Consider the following 13,522-nt stretch of genomic DNA (forward strand, 5'->3'; position numbering starts at 1 on the left):
ACACACCTAGTGTATACTTTATGTTTGAATCCTATACTAAAGGCATTTCAAAAACACACAATCCAACTTTGTAGAAAAAAAAATTTTTAAATTTGAAAAACCCCCCGGCAAAATGTCAAAGATTGCTCATCTTCAAACTGAACAGTCATATCACATAAAAACATGTGTAATGCAAAATTTGGGTTAAGACAGATTTTAGCCTTTTAATACACTTCTGAGCATCTTAAGTTCTTAAATTAGGACATTTAAGGCTGAGTTCACACATGGGTACAGTACTCTGGTCCAGACCAAAAAAAAGATTGGTGGATAATGTCAGTGATCACACTTTTTTCGCATTTTTGTCATGGGACCAAAAGCTGCAAAAAAACCCCAAAAAACCCCATAAGGGACATTCCACTGAATTCGTGCCATCTGTGCCCCAAAGAATTAAAATTAATAAACGCCTGATAAAATGAACGGTGTAAATTTTGTTATTAAGTGGTTTATTATCTTTAAAAAAAAAAAAAAAAAAAAAAAAAAAAGATTGGGCCCAGGATCACCCCAGCTTCCAGAAGAACACCAAGACCCATGTAAACTCATTTACTGGTTTCATGTAAATATTCAACTGTTATTAAATCAGGGAAATTACCACACCAAAGTCAAATCCATCCTTCTGGTGATAAAGATTTGTAAGACAGGATAGAACAGGGGTCCCCAAAAAATTTGTCCGGGGGCCGGGCTGTGTGTGTTCTTGTATTTCTACCCTTCTTGCGACATCAACAAGGAAAAGTATCTTCCATATGAGGAGGTGTGAACAAGTGATGACATAAATCATGGTCCCAATAACATTGCATCTAATAGACAATGTCTCATTTGCACCCCTGCTGGTGACATCTATCAAAATTAGGGGGTCCCAAAAAAGAGGGATTTTTCAAATTGACTGTGTGTCGGTTTTAAAAGTGCTCCCCCTCTGGTCAACATATGAAATAACAAGTGTGTGTAAAAAATTGAAGTGTTCCCCCTCTGCCCAACATATGTAATAACAAACGTGTGTAAGAAATTGAAATTTGCCCCCTTTGGCCAAAATGTGTTTAAAAAAAAAATAATAATAATAAATATGTATATAAAGACATACTGTAATAACTTGAAGTAAATAATGAAGATTAAAAACCAATTACGAACAAAAAATGCAAAAAATAATAATAATGAACTAAAAGCTTGCTTTTTTAAATATTTGCATAGTATGGATATAATATTAATGGAGTAAATCCATCCATCCATTTTCTACCGCTTATTCCCCTTCGGGGTCGCGGAGGGCACTGGAGCCTATCTCAGCTACAATCGGGCGGAAGGCGGGGTACACCCTGGACAAGTCGCCACCTCATCAATGGAGTAAATACAAATCTTTATTTATCTAGAAAGGGTGGTCCTAAAGAGGTAACCATTTTCGGAGGTCTCGAGAAGGTAAGAAATACAAGAATGTGTGTGTATGTATGTATATATATATATATATATATATATATATATATATATATATATATATATATATATATATATATATATATATATATATATATATATATATATATATACATATATATATATATATATATACACATACAGTATATATATACTGTACATATATATAAAAATGCATGTATACTGTATGTACATATATATACATGTGAATTAGTGAAGTGAATTATATTTATATAGCGCTTTTTCTCTAGTGACTCAAAGCCATTTATTTAGTGAAACCCAATATCTAAGTTACATTTAAAACAGTGTGGGTGGCACTGGGAGCAGGTGGGTAAAGTGTCTTGCCCAAGAACACAACAGCAACGACTAGGATGGCGGAAGCGGGTATCGAACCTGGAACCCTCACGTTACTGGCACGGCCACTCTACCAACCGAGCTATGCATATACATATACATATATATATATATATATATATATATATATATATATATATATATATATATATATATATATATATATATATATATATATATATATATATATTTATTCCTTACACACTAATTGACTAAAAGAGTGCACGCTTGCCCGACACATTATCGATGGGAAAATGCATTTTTAGACAATATGATTTGCCAGAGCGGCTAGGAGACCCCGAGAGGAACAAGCGGTAGAAAATAGATTAGAAAGGACAAATTTTTTTTAAAACTTGAGACTTCACGCGGGCTAGATTTTGGATGCTGGCGGGCCGTAGTTTGGGGACCACTGAACTTAACTTTTCTGCTCCCGGGTATTTATTTCTATACTTTTATTGTAATATTTTCAGAATGTGTTCGTTCTATTTTTGGCCAAAGTAACAATCTGAAGTTGTCTTTATTTTTTAGTTTTAATGCCATGATTTAAAGGCCTACTGAAATGATTTTTTTTTATTTAAATGGAAATAGCAGATCCATTCTATGTGTCATACTTGATCATTTCGCGATATTGCCATATTTTTGCTGAAAGGATTTAGTAGAGAAAATCGACGATAAAGTTCGCAACTTTTGCTCGCTGATAAAAAAAGCCTTGCCTGTACCGGAAGTAGCGTGACGTCACAGGAGCTAGTATTCCTCACAATTCCCCATTGTTTACAATGGAGCGAGAGAGATTCGGACCGAGAAAGTGACGATTACCCCATTAATTTGAGCGAGGATGAAAGATTCGTAGATGAGGAACGTTACAGTGAAGGACTTGAGAGGCAGTGATGGACGTATCTTTTTCCGCTCTGACCGTAACTTAGGTACAAGCTGGCTCATTGGATTCCACACTCTCTCCTTTTTCTATTGTGGATCACAGATTTGTATTTTAAACCACCTCGGATACTATATCCTCTTGAAAATGAGAGTCGAGAACGCAAAATGGACATTCAGTGCCTTTTATCTCCACGACAATACATCGGCGAAATGCTTTAGCTATGAGCTAACGTGATAGCATCGTGCTTTAACTGCATATAGAAACAAAAAAAATAAACCCCTGACTGGAAGGATAGATAGAAAATCAACAATACTATTAAACCGTGGACATGTAAATACACGGTTAATGCTTTCCAGGCTGGCGAAGGTTAACAATGCTGTGCTAACGACGCCATTGAAGCTAACTTAGCAACTTAGCAACCGGACCGCACAGAGCTATGCTAAAAACATTAGCTCTCCACCTACGCCAGCCAGCCCTCATCTGCTCATCAACACCCGTGCTCACCTGCGTTCCAGCGATCGGCAGAAGGACGAAGGACTTCACCCGATGCGTTTGGCGGCTCGGAGACGTACGAAGTCAAGGTGAGGTCGGCGGCTAGCGCGTCTGCTCTCCAACAAAGTCCTCCTGGTTGTGTTGCTGTAGTCCGCTGCTAATACACCGATCGATCCCACCTACAACTGTCTTCTTTGCAGCCTTCATTGTTCATTAAACAAATTGCAAAAGATGTCCAGAATACTGTGGAATTATTAAATGAAAACAGAGCTTTTTGTATAGGATTCTACGGGGTACCATAACTTCCGTTACTCTGACTTCCGTCACGCGCATACGTCATCATACCGCGACGTTTCAGCCGGATATTTCCCGGGAAATTTTAAATGTCACTTTATAAGTTAACCCGGCCGTATTGGCATGTGTTGCAATGTTAAGGTTTCATCATTGATATATAAACTATCAGACTGCGTGGTCGGTAGTAGTGGCTTTCAGTAGGCCTTTAAATAGTCCGACCCACATGTGTGCAGATTTCCCTCCATGCGGCCCCTGAGCTAAAACGAGTTGGACACCCCTGATGTACAGTATTTACAGTATATGTAACAGCTACAGCCAAAAAAAGGGCAGCATAAAATAGAAAATAGACTTTATAAACAAAGAGAGGTAGCTAGTGTAGAAGCGGCCGGACAAATAAAAAATAAAAAACTTGAGACTTCCCACGGGCCGGATTTTGGACGCTGGCGGGCTGCATTAGTTTGGGGATCCCTGGGAAAGATTGACTTCTATTTATCCCACAATGGGGAAATTACCTTGTTGCAGTGCAGGTTTTTACATACAGCAACAGAAGTAAAGCGTAATGAAAAACAAACAAATAGCAATAAATACTACATTTTGCTCACTAATATGTATGAATAGAATATAAAATACAATTAAAAAAAACACTAACATCTGTGTCACTACTCCCCTTTGGAATGCTAACTACTATCACATGTACTTCATTGTGATTTGTATCGCTTGTTTTTTTCTCTCTAAATTTGGATCTTGAGAGGGAGACAGTGCCTTCCGGCCATAAAGAATCAGGAGATTCGCTCCATGAAGCCACATGGCCTTTATTCTTCCTGTTAGCTTTTCATTATAAACACCTTTTTTTTCCTTTCTTTTTTTAATAAAAAAGCCTTTTTTTAAAATATGCATACTAGTTTTAGCTATTTGGCTGTTCTAATTTTTATTTTTATTTATTATTATAATTTTTTATTTTTATTATCTTTTTATTTTATTTTATTAAAACACTGTAGCACTTTGAGGTTGTTTACTCAATGTAAAGTGCTTTTTACAAATAAAATCTATTATTATTATTATTACCACACTTTCTTGCTGGAAAGAGAATTTCGGCATACCAACACAATCCTTATCTGTGTCTCAGAAACTACTAAATTTTTTTTATTTTTTAAACCATATTCTAATAAGGAGATAAATATTAAAGACAGACCTTAATCACTTACCACAGGAAAGAAAACTTTTTTTTTTAAATGAATAACTTACACTAAAAAGTCAAGTAAAATACTGTACAATTAAAAAAGGAAAATACAATAAATGAAAAATAAATATTTGTAAAAAAACTAACATTGTATAACACACAAATTTAAAGTTAAAGATAGATAGATAGATAGTACTTTATTGATTCCTTCAGGAGAGTTCCCTCAGGAAAATTAAAATTCCAGCAGCAGTGTACAGAATTGAGATCGAATTTTAAAAAAAGTAAATAATGGGGGTATAAATGGAAACAAAATAGAAAAATATTACAATAGAATAAAAACAAAAAGAATCAATGAGAATACAAATATAACAGTAAAATAAGGATATAACAAGAGAAACTAGACATTAGTGACCATGTTATGAAAACGTATTACACTGTTATTGTTTTGCAAAGTACCTATGATTGTCACACACACACTCTCTAAATACATGCTGGCTATACTGAGCATTAAATTGTGAAATAATAATATAAATGGATTAAATCAGGATAGATCAGGGGTCCCCAAACTACGGCCATCGGGCCAGATACGGACAACCAGCGTCCAAAACCCTGCCCGCAGGAGTAAAAAAAAAAAGCATTATATTTCGTATAATATCTGTCCTTTCTCGCCCATCCATGAATCCATTTTCTACCGCTTGTTACTGTTGGGGTCTCCTAGCCGCTCAGGCAAATCATATTGTCATAAATGCATTTTCCCATCAATAAGGTGACGTCATCACGCTCGCGCCGCAGTGTCGCAGCAAACGCTCTTTCAATTAGTGCACGGAAAAAATCGTTGGGGAAACGTAAAATATATTCCGAGTGTAGAGTTTTTAAACATCATGTGACTTTTTTTGTTCAGTGTAAGGAGAAGGCAGTTTGTCTAATCTGCAAAGAGATATCTTTTTACATACATGTATATGGATATATATATATATATATATATACATACATGTATATATATATATTATTTTATGTTTTATGCCCTTTTTGATCAAAACTCTGTTTATTATGGCAAAAACATAAAATGTGCAGTATATCCTAACATTGATTTAAATTCATTATTATTTTTTGAGCAATTACATAATCCCACTAAAATTTTGGGGGATCCAAAAGGGTCCCACTAATAAAAGTGTCAAAAATAAGACATATTTTTTCTACTTTTAAAATTTAAATTTCTATGTCAATTTACCGTAAGTGTATTCCGTCGATCATAAGTTTGTTTGTTTTTTTATTGTTTTATGCCATTTTTGTCAAAGAATATTTTGTTTTTTATATGGCAAACACACACAATACGCAATATTTACCCTAAAAATATTTCAAAGTGGAATATTTGATGTGAAGTAATTGGAGCCTTAAATAGGTCAATGATTCATAAGAACTTTGATTTGGATTAATTATTATTTAAGAGTAATGACAGTTTTAAAGAGAAAAAAAAAACTGTCTGCATTGTAGCTTTTTGTTAGTACCGTATTTTTCGGACAATAAATCGCAGTTTTTTTTCATAGTTTGTGTGCGACTTATACTCAGGAGCGACTTATGTGTGAAATTATTAACACATTAGCGTAAAATATCAAATAATATTATTGATCTCATTCACGTAAGAGACTAGACGTATAAGATTTCATGGGATTTAGCGATTAGGAGTGACAGATTGTTTGGTAAACGTATAGCATGTTCTATATGTTATAGTTATTTGAATGACTCTTACAATAATATGTTACGTTAACATACCAGGCACGTTCTCAGTTGGTTATTTATGGCTCATATAACGTACACTTATTCAGCCTGTTGTTCACTATTCTTTATTTATTTTAAATTGCCTTTCAAATGTCTATTCTTGGTGTTGGCTTTTATCAAATACATTTCCCCCAAAAATGCGACTTATACTCCAGTGCGACTTATATGTGTTTTTCCTTCTTTATTATGCATTTTCGGCCGGTGCGACTTATACTCCGGAGCAACTTATACTCCGAAAAATACGGTAGTCAATATTGCAACTTTGTCCTTGTTACATTTTACCTATTTTTTTTTTTTCAACGTCTTATAGATTTTAATAATATTTGTAGAATGTGCCGCTGGCTGTTAAACAATTATCTTTGGACACACTGATTTAAACCTTAATCTCTAACAGTTTGGATCAGGGGTGTCCAAACGTTTTTCACTGAGGGCCACACACTAAAAAAATCAAAGAATAAAGGGGCTATTTAAAAAATATATAATTTCAAAACAATACAATATATGGATATTTTTTTCCATTAGGGCTCCTGTCCAGTTTAGTCCCGGGACCCGGAATGGTCTCAGAAAAAAAAAGTAAAAAATTAGTGATATTATGAACGTTTTAGTTTTTCATTCAATGCTTAAATCTCTAGGCCAACTTCAGGTTCATCTATTGATATAAAGTTTGTTTTTACTGTTTAATGAATTTTTTGATCAAAACTCTGTTTATTATGGCAAAAACATAACATGTGCAATATTTTACAACATTGATTTGAATTTATTATTATTTTTTGAGCAATTACATAATCCCATTTTGGGAATACAAAAGGGTCCCACTAATAAAAGTATTATAAATAAGACATATTTCTTTTACTTTTAACATTTCAATTTCTGTCAACTTAAGTGTTAGTGTTATCCGTCGATCATAAGTTGTTGTTTTTTTAAATTGTTTTATGCCATTTGTGTCAAAGAATATTTTGTTTTTTATATGGCGAACACACACAATACGCAATATTTTCCCCAAAAATATTTCAAAGTGGAATATTTGATGTGAAGTAATTGGAGCCTAAAACAGGTCAATGATTCATAAGAACTTTGATTTGGATTCATTATTATTTAGGAGTTGAACAATTTCCCTTGTGGATCATTAAAGTTGGTCTAAGTCTAAGTCTAAGAGTAATGACAAGTTTTAAAGAAGAAAAAAAACAGTCTGCATTGTAGCTTTTTGTTATTAGTCAATATTGCAACTTAGAACTTGTTACATTTTACCTGTTTGGTATTTTATTCAACGTCTTAATGTTTTTTTTAGTAGTATTTGTAGAATGTGTTAAAAAAATTGGCTAGGATTAAACCTTCATAGCAAACAGGAGTATCACTGTCGTGCTTGTCTCTTCATGGCCGGATGAGGGCGCTGTTTCACCAATGGCGGCTGTTATTCCCACTGCTCAATTTATTTCAAGGTAAAACCGCGTTCTAAATGCACTATACACGGTCCGTGGTCATATTTCACTGCAACATGTGGTGTGAGCAACATCAAAACGGATATATGTAATAATTATCATCAAAATATCATTTTAAGATTATGGTACGTAGTTTGTAGTTTTCCCGTCCCTGTACTCCCTTAATTGGATTTTCCGCCTTTCTCAAAACCTCTTTTATTTTTTTTCTCAAGTCGTGTGTCTTAAGTGGTTCTACAGATTATGTTTTATGAACTATTACATAAGATGATGATTAATGAAGTATTAAATAAGCTTCGTCATTGTCGTTTGGACCAAAGCAAGCTGGCCGCGGCACTTCCGGTTCCGTGTTGTGCCATTACCGTGACGTCATCCCTCACGCGTTACAAAGCTTTAATACATATAAAAGGATTTTAAAGACACGGGAAGATTAAAAAAAAATAAAATGTTAAAAGCAGAGGAATAGCCATGATAAGTCAACAAGGAACAACGAGACGAAGGACTTCTCTCTTCTTGTAGTGTTTTACTGATGCGACAATGTGGATGTACACACATTTGGCTGCTGGGTTCAATGTTGCTGATGTTTGCCACAAGGGTGGCTGGGGGTGACACCATCAAGTCTGCACATTCTACTAACACCACAAATGAGCATGAAAGGGCGCATATTGTGTCCTTTATGTGGGAGCATGTGCATACCCCTTTTATGGTGGCATCATTGGTACTCTTGGCCTTTTTGGCCAAACTAGGTAAGTATACTTTTGCTATTCAATACAATATTGCTGTTGAAAATGCATCGAGATTGATGAAAAAAAAGAGTAGAAAAGCAGATATTTGTGGTACAACGACTTTGTTATGTATTTACAGTACAGGCCAAAAGTTTGGACACACCTCATTCAATGCGTTTTCTTTATTTTCATGACTACCGTATTTTTCGGAGTATAAGTCGCACCGGCCGAAAATGCATAATAAAGAAGGAAAAACACATATAAGTCGCACTGGAGTATAAGTCGCATTTTTGGGGGAAACTTATTTGATAAAACCCAACACCAAGAATAGACATTTGAAAGGCAATTTAAAATAAATAAAGAATAGTGAACAACAGGCTGAATAAGTGTATGTTATATGAGGCATAAATAACCAACTGAGAACGTGCCTGGTATGTTAACTTAACATATTATGGTAAGAGTCATTCAAATAACTATAACATATAGAACATGCTATACGTTTACCAAACAATCTGTCACTCCTAATCGCTAAATCCCATGAAATCTTATACGTCTAGTCTCTTACGTGAATGAGCTAAATAATATAATGTGTTAATAATTTCACACATAAGTCGCTCCTGAGTATAAGTCGCTCCCCTGGCCAAACTGTGAAAAAAACTGTGCCTTATAGTCCGAAAAATACGGTATTTACATTGTAGATTGTCACATCAAAACTTTGAATGAACACATGTGGAGTTTATACTTAACAAAAAAACGGTTAAAATTACTGAAAACATGTTATATATTCTAGTTACTTCAAAATAGCCACCCGTTGCTCTGATTACTGCTTTGCACACTCTTGGCATTCTCTCCATGAGCTTGAAGAGGTAGTTGTCATGACGAGGGGTTTTTCGCAGCTTTGCTCTCCCGGGATGCAATCGGACTAGACCGGACAAGGCTTGAAGGTAGGAACATTATTTAATCTCTCTAATAGTGATGGGTCGGGCAACACCGATGCATCGGCGCATGCGTCGAGCTCATAGAGCAAAACCCTGTGTCGGTGCGCATACCGCTTTTAGAAAGTCACGTGACCGATCATGAGCCGTTTCGGTCACGTGACCGATACGCGAACTGTGTCGCACTGACGCCTCCTCTGTGCCCTGTGAGCGGGGCTTTTCTACAGCCGGAGAAATAATAACTAAGAAGAGAAATTGGGTAAAATTTAATACATTGGAAAAACTGTTTTTTTTTAAAATAAAAATGTGTAAAAAAATAAAAAATACCAGTCCACAAGCATGCTCATTCACAACACGTTCTCTTAGATTTCCATGTTATGATACATGTTCACATTATTTATTGACTGTATCTAAAAAAGATAAATATATATTTTTATTTAAATGAAGATATGAAATAATCCTAAATGAAATACAATGACTTGGTTTATATTATTGTATATACTAGGTCATAAAATCAGTGTCAGTTGAGTCGGTCCATAGGTTGCCTGTAGGGATTTTTAATGTCCAGCAGATGTCAGTACTTATTGACACAGTAACGCCTCATGACGCCTCATCAACCCATCACTACTCTCTAAAACTCAACGAAGTACAAAAAACAGAAAACAACCCGAAGGCAAGCGTGCCTATCGCAGGCGGAAGCTAAGGCAAAAACTTAGGACATGAAACCTGAAACTAAAGACATGAAACCCGCACTAAACTGTGACATGAAACAAATAGCTTTAACTATGGAAAGGAGCAGCATGAACTGTGGTATCGCATGAAATAAGCAAGACTTACTGTGGCCAGAAAAGAGCAATGTCGCCAGACCAACTGACTGGCAAAGGAGGTTTAAATAGTCATCTCCTGATTAAAGTAGGTGCGTGTCTTGAACAAATGAGGCAGGTGAAACTAATGAGTCGCCATGGTGACAAAACAAACAAGGAAGGGCAAACAGGAATTAAAAGAGTCCAAAATCTAACAAAACATAATCCAGACCACAGTAGTCACCTGAAATGTTTTTTTTACTTCACAGGTGTCATAGTTTTGATGCCTTCAGTGACAATCTACAATGTAAATAGTCATGTACTGTTTATGTTATGGCCTTTTTATTTACCTATTACATTACAAATGACATGACGACATCATGCTACCACCATGTAGAAAGAATATTAAGACAAACATTGGTGTGTTTTATAAGATTAGAGGTTCCAAGCCACTGCTGTTCTTTTTAAATTGTAAAATTGTTGACTATTGTTGCTGTTCATGACCACATTTATCGGCACAGTAGTGTTTCTTGTGATAATAGGGATTAGTGCTGCAATAACTAATCGATTAAAATCAATTATAAAAATAGTTAGTGATTAATTTAGTCATCGATTTGTTGGATCTATGCTATGCGCATGCGCAGAGGCTACTTTTTAAAATTTTATTTAAAACAATTTTTTTTTAATAAACCTTTATTTACAAAAATCAACATTTACAAACAGCTGAGAAACAATAATCAAAATAAGTATGGTGCCAGTATGCTGTTTTTTTTCAATAAAACTCTGGAAAGGATAGAAATGTAGTTTGTCTCTTTTATCCGATTATTAATCGAAGTAATAATCGACAGATTAATCGATTATCAAATTAGTTGTTAGTTGCAGCCCTAATGGGGATCAACAGAGTATTGGCCACGCCTATTATCGGCCCCGATATTTGCCATTTTCACGTACAGTACAGGCCAAAGGTTTGGACACACCTTACTCAAGCAATGTGTTGTCTTTATTTTCATGACTATTTACATTGTAGATTGTCACTGAAGGCATCAAAAACTAAAGGAACACATGTGGAGTCATGCACTTAACAAAAAAAAGGTGAAATAACTGAAAACATGTTTTATATTCTAGTTTCTTCAAAATAGCCACCCTTTAATCTGATTACTGCTTCGCACACTCTTAGCATTCTCTCCATGAGCTTCAAGCACACCTGTGAAGTGAAAACCATTTCAGGAATGTTTTCATTGATGACATTTTTGGAATAATTTCCCTTGTCGAACAATAAAGTTTGTCTAAGTCTAAGTCGACTACCTCTTGAAGCTCATGGAGAGAATGCCAAGAGTGTGCGAAAAAGTAATCAGAGCAAAGGGTGGCTATTTTGAAGAAACAAGAATACAAAACATGTTTTCAGTTATTTCATCTTTTTTTTTTAAGTACATAACTCCACATGTGTTCATTCATAGTTTTGATGTGACAATCTACAATGTAAATAGTCATGGAAATAAAGAAAATGCACTGAATGGGAAGGTGTGTCCAAAATTTTGGCTTGTACTGTATATGTGTTTCTGCCTTTGATATTACCCATGTGAACACGGTATAGGGCTTGACTACAGTAAAAGTGAGTATTGTAATACAGTAGTGCCTCACCTTATGGGCCTAATTGGTTCTGTGACAGAGCTCTTACCTCAAAACACCTGTATCTCAAATCAACGTCTTTGGTATAAAACAATTCAATCGAATGTAGTACTAACAACTACAATAGTTGTATGAAGTAAATTAATAATAAAGTGCAGCATTTTCCTTGAAGAGGGGACTTCTACGGTATCTCCTTCGAGCTGCTTCTGTCAAACACACCATCAGCAGCTCGTCTATATTTTCATGGCTATATGTCCGCCTTTAAGATGATAATTTACCATCCCTGGCTGGCGCTAGACTCATTCTGTTTCAGTATGGTGCGGAATGAGAAATTAATATCTTAACGGCGGACATTTATCCATGAAAATATGGAGAAGCCGCTGATGGTGTGTTTGACAGAGAGGCAGCTAAAAGGAGATTTAGCATTTCACTTTTCAAAATAACGAACTTCATGAAATTATAGTAGTTATTTGTAGTGCATTCTATTGTATTATTTTTTATACAATGTCAACTAGTGTGCTAATCGCTAGCTGGCAACGAGGAAGCTAATCACTAATTAGCAAATAGTGTGCTTATTGCTTTCAAGTTGAAATGGTCCTAAAGGTGTTGTGCAATACTGAGACATGCAATAGTGCCGCTAATAGCTAGCTGGCAAATGTTATGCAAATCGTTAGCTGGCAAATTGCAAGCTAATCACTAGATAGCAAATACTGTGTTTGGTATTGTGCAATACTCTGTAAGATACTTTAAATACAGTATAGTGCCACTAATAGTTAGCTGGCAACTGTTATGCAAATCCTTTGCTGGAGAATCGCAAGCTAATCGCTACCTAACATTAATTGTTAGTAGCAAATAGTGTGCTTATTGCTTTTAAAAGGTACCTTGGTATTGTGCAATACCAAGATATCTTAAATACAGATACAAATCATTTTGCTAGCTGGAAAAATCGCAAGCTAATCGCTACCTAACAAATAGTGTGCTAATTGCTAGCTAGCAAATAAGTAAATAAAGCGCAAGTTGCTTTTAAAGGTACAATTGGTATTGTACAAGACTAAGATATCTTAAATACAGTATAGTGCCGCTGACACCTAGATGGCAACTGTTGTGCAAATCGTTAGCTGGCAAATCGCAAGCTAATCGCTAGCTAGCTAATAGTGTGCTAATTGCTAGTTAGCAAATGGCATGCTAATCACCAGCTGTCAGCTAGCAGGGTAATCGCTATCTGGCAGCTAATGTTCCAATCGCCAGCTGGCAACTAGCACACTAACCGCCAGCTGACAGCTAGGACGCTAATAGCTAGGGGGCAACTAGAGTGCTAACAAAATAGCTTTTTAAGATGGTTAGCTATCTTAAAAGGTAACATGAATTAAATCAACGTTATTGTGTATCTAAAGACATTTACATTTAGTGGAACATTTGCAGGGGGAATATTAAAAAAACGTGCTAAAAAGTGTTAAATCAAAGATATCATGACCCCTCCCCATGCAGTACCTCTGCAAACCTCTATGAGTCACTGACACTAGGGGTGTAACGGTACGTGTATTTGTATTGAACCGTTTT

General features: G+C 35.4%; 1 protein-coding gene across 2 annotated transcripts in view; it reads right to left on the reverse strand.

The window, feature by feature from the left end:
- The window catches only part of LOC133635983 (lamin-A-like), a 45,064-nt gene that overhangs the window by 21,895 nt on the left and 9,647 nt on the right, over nt 1-13,522 (reverse strand). The window contains exon 1 of one of the 2 annotated variants that reach the window (XM_062029528.1): nt 10,368-11,307. The exons of the other annotated variant lie outside the window; for it this stretch is intronic. The gene's annotated coding sequence lies outside the window, so the exon portion shown is untranslated. Of the gene's footprint in view, nt 1-10,367; nt 11,308-13,522 lie in introns of those variants that run through there. 2 annotated transcript variants of the gene reach the window in all.

The sequence above is a fragment of the Entelurus aequoreus genome, linkage group LG20 (assembly GCF_033978785.1).
Source record: "Entelurus aequoreus isolate RoL-2023_Sb linkage group LG20, RoL_Eaeq_v1.1, whole genome shotgun sequence".
Lineage (NCBI taxonomy): Eukaryota > Metazoa > Chordata > Actinopteri > Syngnathiformes > Syngnathidae > Entelurus > Entelurus aequoreus.